The sequence below is a fragment of the Saccostrea cucullata genome, unplaced genomic scaffold, assembly GCF_032062105.1.
Source record: "Saccostrea cucullata isolate Sc308-1 unplaced genomic scaffold, CSIRO_AGI_Scuc_v1 ctg6504, whole genome shotgun sequence".
NCBI lineage: Eukaryota > Metazoa > Mollusca > Bivalvia > Ostreida > Ostreidae > Saccostrea > Saccostrea cuccullata.
In genome coordinates, this window is record NW_026938418.1 from 14,822 (window position 1) to 22,357 (window position 7,536).

Consider the following 7,536-nt stretch of genomic DNA (forward strand, 5'->3'; position numbering starts at 1 on the left):
TTTCGTTTGTTTTTTTTTCCGAAATCGGTGGTATTTTTAGAAGTTGGAAAAACCCTTGTAGTGTGTATATGAAGATAATATCGTTTTTACTGCATATTTTGTCAAACCAAATTATTATAAGACAAAAGCAAAGTACACCGGCACAATCATGCAAGGATCTCTCCCAATGTATAAATCCATTTGGAATATTATATTCATTGAAGGCCACTGTTCATGATATTGTAAAGTCACATAAACAAGGCGGGTTTAAGTCCCTACTCAGGTCCAGGGAATCGCATTCAAAAAAGAGCATGAGGTAGAAGATGTAGACATTGAAAAAACAATGACGATGTCGGACATAATGAAAATAAACGACTACAGCGCCGGGTGATCATATAATGTCGTTTTTATTTTATAATAATTTGGCAAATAATGATCGTATCTAGCTAAGATTTTCAACATTTCTTTAATTTTTGTTGTTTTATGTTCCATATAAATTTTGAAATCACAGACTACATATATGGTATTAATCTTATAGCCTCAGTCTACGAAGTTTTTGATAACTCCTCGTATATGAAGTAATTTATTGAGGATTGAAATTTAAGAAAATATATATTGTCCAAAAATGAGCAAACATTTAGTACATATTCCGTAGATAACGTGAAAACAAATTGATATTGGCCTTTTCGTATAATTGCAATGAACACATTATTAATAAAGTAATCACTCAAGTCCACAATTTAATGTGTCAATGTATATGTGAGGGATTTTTAACACTACCCACAGACGTAATCTTAATCATCATCAATCAACAATTGATCAAATATACATCAACTTTTCTTAATTAACTTTTGCATTATGTCAAAGAACAACTATATCGTTAAAACATTTGAGCTTAGCTTTACTCAATTAATTGAAATTTTCGCTGGAACTGTTTTTGATTGGTAAATTGTTTGTAAGTTGTTTTACGTCCCTCTCGAGAATTTTTACTCATATGGAAACGCCACCACATGCCGATGGAGAGCTACAATTTTGTACCTATTTTCGGTACTCAGGGTTATTGAACAGTGAGGGATTTTTATCGTTCCAGTACCTACTAAGACAGAGGACCCCGGTGTAAACAGTCTCATTCAAAAGTCCGGTTTCCACTTTCCACAGTGGATTCGAACCTGCAACGTAAAGAGCCATTCTTTACTTCTCAACTCTAGAGCAGAGACTCTAACAAATGCGCCACGCAAGCGACAAGGGACTTTTTGAAAATGCTTAAATAATTCCATACTAAGATTCTTTAACTGCAGAAAGCAAGGTAGTATTTATTAAGGATGTTAACCAACACACGCTCTTTTCATTAAAAATATGTCTCCTATTTTACACTGTCAGTCCCTGAAAGCTAAATAGCAACAATCGAAAAGTCTTCATCTTGGATTCATTACAGATGTTTTCATCAAAATTTTACTGTGAACCACAAATCTCGCAATGCCCAGATTTGAACATCTTAAACAAAAAAAAAAAATTGTAATTATGTTCTTTTTCACCACCGGTCGACAACTCAAAATGGATGACGTATGATAAATAAACAATATTTTTTTCCATAAGATTTGTTTGTAGAATCTTTTATATTCCTTACTTTAGACCCAACGCTTTTTCCACTGCTCCACGCAGGCCACAATTTTGTAAGATAAGATATAGAGGATATTCAATGTTTTCTTGTTGGAGATAGGAATTTATTGCACGAGTGAATAGAACTTTTTGGTATGCAAATATGAAAGCATTCATTTTCATAAGTGAAAAAAAATTCGCATCTAAATACAAAAAAAAAAAAAAAAATCCGCCGTCTCTGTCTGAATACAATGTCATAAACGTCATAGGTTAGCATATGATCTGAGATTTTAACATAGTAACATTAATTTTAGTAACTGCTAGTATCTCTATTGTATGAAAAGCATTTTTTTTCCTAAGGAGAGCTATATTCATATGTCTACATGTCCCAGTGAACTTGAAATAATAGATATCACATCAGTTTCATATTTGGATATAGTACAAAAAAGGTAAATGTAAGTCTGAAATCAAAACTTTTTTACTTCTTAACTATCATAATATTCCCTTATTTTTGTATATATACCTTTACCACCTGCATATTAGGTCTATGTTATACCTTTGAATTAATTCTAAAATGAGAAAAGCTACAAGAAGTACCAAACCTGATAATAAAACAAAAATATCAGCATTCTTTTTCATAACATTTTTTAGGTTTTTTTTATATATACCTTGTAAGAACCACTAAAAGATATAGCCCTTTGAAGGCCAATCTATAGATATATCGACTTCACAGAAAAGCATTCGAAAAGTGCGAGGTCGATATGCATTTCTGTGAAGTCGATATATCTATGGAATGACCGATATTAAAGGGCTACATTTGGTACATGTATATTATTTTTCATAAAAGAAATAGATAATCATAATTCTTTTTCATGTAATTTGTATTATTCCTTGTACCGATGGAGTAATTACGTGTATGGGGATTTCCTTTTAAAAGGCTAATTTGTATAATTAAGTTCTGTATTGAATTTTGAAAATATATATTTTCTATGTTTTAAATATAGATTCTTTTAAAAGGCATCAAATCTTCTAATCATACAGCACATATTATAAATAGAGTTGTAGAGAGAAAAGTCATATACTTGTCTTAGTTGTTTGAAAGCAAAAAAGATTTCCATTTTTAAAAGCATTAAGTCGGTATGCATTTAAAAATCAATAAATAGTAACTCAAGTCTTTATGCTGTTATATAATTGACCATGTGATCAATTTTGAGCCAATCAGAGAGCTTGAAATATAAATAAGAAAAGTAATATAACATATTACTCAGTCAAATGTTGACTACCAATATTTTATAATTGTTTGCCAACACAATTTATAATCAATGTCTCATCAATCACACACTATAAACCCTGTAAGGCATGATGAAAGGAAAGATTGATTTGAAAAACATATAAAAGTTGAAAAAGGACTATTTATGTAAACCTTCTCAGTAAATGAACATAGTGCACCAAAAAGGTGAAATTGAATTTCAGGAAAAGAAAACCTAATTTTAATTCTACAATGACAAACAACTGTGGTCAGCTACTTTTATTTCAAATTTTTTTCATATTTTCACAACAACATTCAGTATAAAATGTGGTAACAGATAAGTTACCTAAAGTTAAAAAATAAATCAAAAATGATAATCGCGAACTCATGTGCTTTTTTTTTAGAAAAAATGAACTATTACCAAACGGTTCTTGTTTAGGTATGAATACAATGCAAATTCGATTTAAAGTAGCTTCATGCTAGAATGACTCATTCAACTTCCCATTTAGGTAAGCACTAAGATGTAGCTAAAAGTACTTCATAAGGTAATTAAAAAAAGAATAATAATAATAATAATAATAAACAAAATGAATAGTAGTTTTACTTGCTTATCAACAAGGATCTGAATGGTAGAAATGTTTGAATGGAGAAAACCATTCACACTTGCTAGTGTTTGTTTTACAGAAGTAGATTTGTAAATTTATTGCAAATATATATATACACGATATGTTTTGGGAAATGTAAATTTATTTGGTGAATCTTGAATACCTCAGAAACAATAATTACAAGTTATTGAACTAAGAATTCACACTAAAAATCCAATTTGCATTTTTCTGGCAGAGTGCCCTGTGGAACACATGGTGTAAACTGTTATAAAAGAAATAAAGAACCATTTGCAACTGTCTAAAAAAGACATAAACAAAGAAAAAATATTTATACTGCTGCAGGTATGCATATGTCTATACTTTCATAAGATGTTTCTAATATATATATTATACATAAAAAGAATTGGAAAATAAACAGCTCAGTTAAATAAAGGACATGCAAATAACGAACCATATAGATGCAAACAATACAAAGTTCATAAAACTCCATAAAACATATTTAGAATTTTCAGTTTTAACTATTATTCACTCTGAATACACCTTTTTTTACTTTTAAATCCTAAAAAAGAAAAATATTGATCTTGTTAACAAAAAAGTGTGTCATTAAAAGAAATGTGACGTTCATTTAATGTAGTCTTCAACACAGATCATAATTATTATAATTATTTCAAAAATTCTCAAAATATAGCTTTTTGGATCTTCCCATGTAATAAAAGAGAGAAAAGTAATTTGCAAAAGAAAAAAGACAAAAACAAAGAAAAAATTTTTGCAACGCCCACAAAATAAAGGTCATTGTATGCAAGATACTGAACACATAACATAAGACACACTTAAACCCTGTAAATCTAAAGAAAAATATTGAAAAACAAAAAAGTTGAAAAATGGGACTTTTTGAATTATGCACCTCAATAAAGTTTCGACTTTGAGTTTATTTTCATATCTTTAGCCGTTTTCAAGAAAACTGCTGGACAAAATGCCTTTTAAAAATACACAAAAATCCCCAAAAATCGCGAACGAAAGTGATTTTCGAAAAAATGAAAAACACGTCTGGAGATATTCTCATGATGCATCTTCCTTTAGAAAATCTTTGAAATCTGTCCACGCATAGCTGAGATATCGGCTGTACTATGAAAAAAGAATAATAATAATAATAATAATAATAAACTAGATGCGTTCTTGTTGCTGGTGCAACAAGCAGGTCTTCCGACCGATTTTGTTAAAATTCTATACTGCGTCATCCCATGAAATAGATTTCAGAATGTGTTTTTTTTTTAGGCTACGTTTATTTACAGCAGTCTCTCAACATACATCATGATTATTACAAGTATTACTCAAATATGGTTCAAAAAATAGCTTTTAAAAATCGTAAAAATATCCCATACGTTTTATAAAAGAAATAAAAGCCATTTGCAACTGAAAAAAGACATAAACAAAGAAAAAAATTTAAAAACGGCCCCAGCGGGATTCGAACCCCTGACAGTGAGACAAAGTTTGGTTCGGTCATCTTTTCAATATATGCACGCATCAAGATACTGAACACATGTTTAGAATTTTCATAAGACATACTATACACCGTATAAATCCTAAAGAAAAATATTGAAAAACAAAAAAGTTGAAAAGTGACTTTTTGAATTCACTTCCGTGTGCGACCGGAAGTGCCGACGACGAAAAATAAAGGTTGTTGCCCATAACGGATTTCGATGTTATATCACCTCAATGAGTTTCACTTTCATATCTTTAGCCGTTTCAAGAAAACTCCTGGACAAAATGCCTTTTAAAAAATACAAAATCCCCAAAAATCGCGAACGGACAGTAAATTTTGAAAAAATAAAAACACATCTGGAGATATTCACATGATGCATTATCCCTGTGAAAATCTTTGAAATCTTCCGCACAGCTGAGATATCGGCTGTACTATGAAAATAGAATAATAATAATAAGTAGATGCGTTAATAATAATAATAATAAGAAATAGAAAATTCCTCAAAATGGTTCAAAAAATAGATATTAAAAATCGGAAAAATATTCCATACGTGATATAAAAGAAATAAAAGTCATTTGCAACTGAAAAAAGACATAAACAAAGAAAAAAAATTTGAAACCGGGATTCGAACCCCCGACAGTGAGACAAAATCTTTTCAATATATGCACGCATCAAGAAGAACACATGTTTGGATTTGTCATAAGACATACTATAAACCGTATAAATCCTAAAGAAAAATATGAAAAACAAAAAAGTTGTAAATTAGGACGTTTTGAATTCGACCGGAAAGGAAAAATAAAGGTCGTTCACCATAACGGAGTTCGATGTTATATCACCTCAGTGAGTTTCACTTTCATATTAGCTGTTCAAACTGCTGGACAAAATGCCTTTTAAAAAATACAAAAATCCCCCAAAATAAATTTTATAAAAAACACGTCTGATATGCATTATCCCTGTGAAAGTTTTAAGACGCACATAATGATGCTGATATGAAGAAAGAATAATAATAATAATAATAGAAAACAGAAGGAAAACAATAAGGTCTTCCGAAGGAAGTCGGAAGACCTTAAAAACAGAAGGAAAACAATAAGGTCTTCCGAAGGAAGTCGGAAGACCTTAATTAACAAAGAACTCTGGAGAAATAAATTGTAATGATAAAAGTTTTAAGAATAATGATGCTGATATGTTAAAACATAATTTAATTTTGTTTTTCTTTTTTGGTCAGATTTGTATATCATCAAATTTGTCATTTATTCCCACAAAAATAGGAATAGTGTCTTCATCTTGGAAAAACATACTCTTCATCGCAATTGGATCTATTGGGACGCTCTTAATTATAGGAGTGGTGTACTGTATGAAGTCATGGTACGATAGACATTACATTACAACTTTATCTTCGCGAAAAATTTTTAAAAACTTTACGTTTTGAACAAATTCAAACGCTTTCATTTTCATCTGAGTCATGATGGACATTGGCCACGACAATGAAATGTTTTATACTTGTAGGTTTAACAAAATAAAAACTCGTGCAGCAGGTAACCAAAGAGGATCATCAGGTATTCTAAAGCAGAACGATCCAGATTTTATATATTTTAGAACATCTGTATTTTCTAAAAATGCTAGTGTTATTACATTCTTAACTTTCTTTAAATGTAGAAAGTACTGCACTGGAGAACAACAGTATTCAGTGCAATATGGACAATGAAGGAAATGAAGAAAGTTTGCTGGATACAAACAGATCACCCCAGAAAGGGAAACTGAAAATACCACATCGAAAAGGTATAATCTATGCACGTTTATAATTATATAATAGTGTTGCATTATGCATGTACTATGCCTAAATAGTAGGCAGGGTTTGACACATAGTGCACGCGCCGCCGGCGCGTGCACCCAGTGTCAAACCCAGCCTACTATTTGGGCATAGTACATGCATAATGCAACACTATTGTTATTATTATGCTGACTGTTGTTATTATTTATGAGGCAATCCATTTGATTTTTTCCTGAAAATAATGGTGATAACACAGCGCACTTGCAAAAACTCAAAATGTTCATGCTAAAATTAGTTGCATGCTTAGTTATTTTGGTTACTAGTATTTTCTCTAAATAAGTCAGAATTTTCTGTCCCAGAGATACTCATCTTTATTTTCTGTTTTGTTAGTAAGACTGATTTGTTTACAGACGTGGATTCTCATTTATAATTTTTTTTACATCCTTAATCAAACGCTATATAAAAAAGCGTTTTAATGACCCCATGGTATCAATTCATCTAACGATCTGTATGTAATTAATTTGAAACTTTGTTGTACACATTTATCTAAGATTCCTTAGAATAAATATAACTGTTTTCAAATAATATTTGTCTATTTTCTCCTTCTTGTGTCAATTGTATAAATTAAGTTTATATATTTAATAAAATTCTCCTAATCAGTGATCGTCTCTGTGGCGTAATCGATAAAGCATCGGACTGGCAACCTCATGGTCGTGAGTTCGATGCCCGGTGAGTGCACGGAAGAATTTTATTCAGAAAGTAAAGCCGTGCACCATTTCGACATAGTATGCTTACGCTATGTAAATCCTTAGACCACTATGCGAGAATAGTAGGGTATGGGTTATATAGA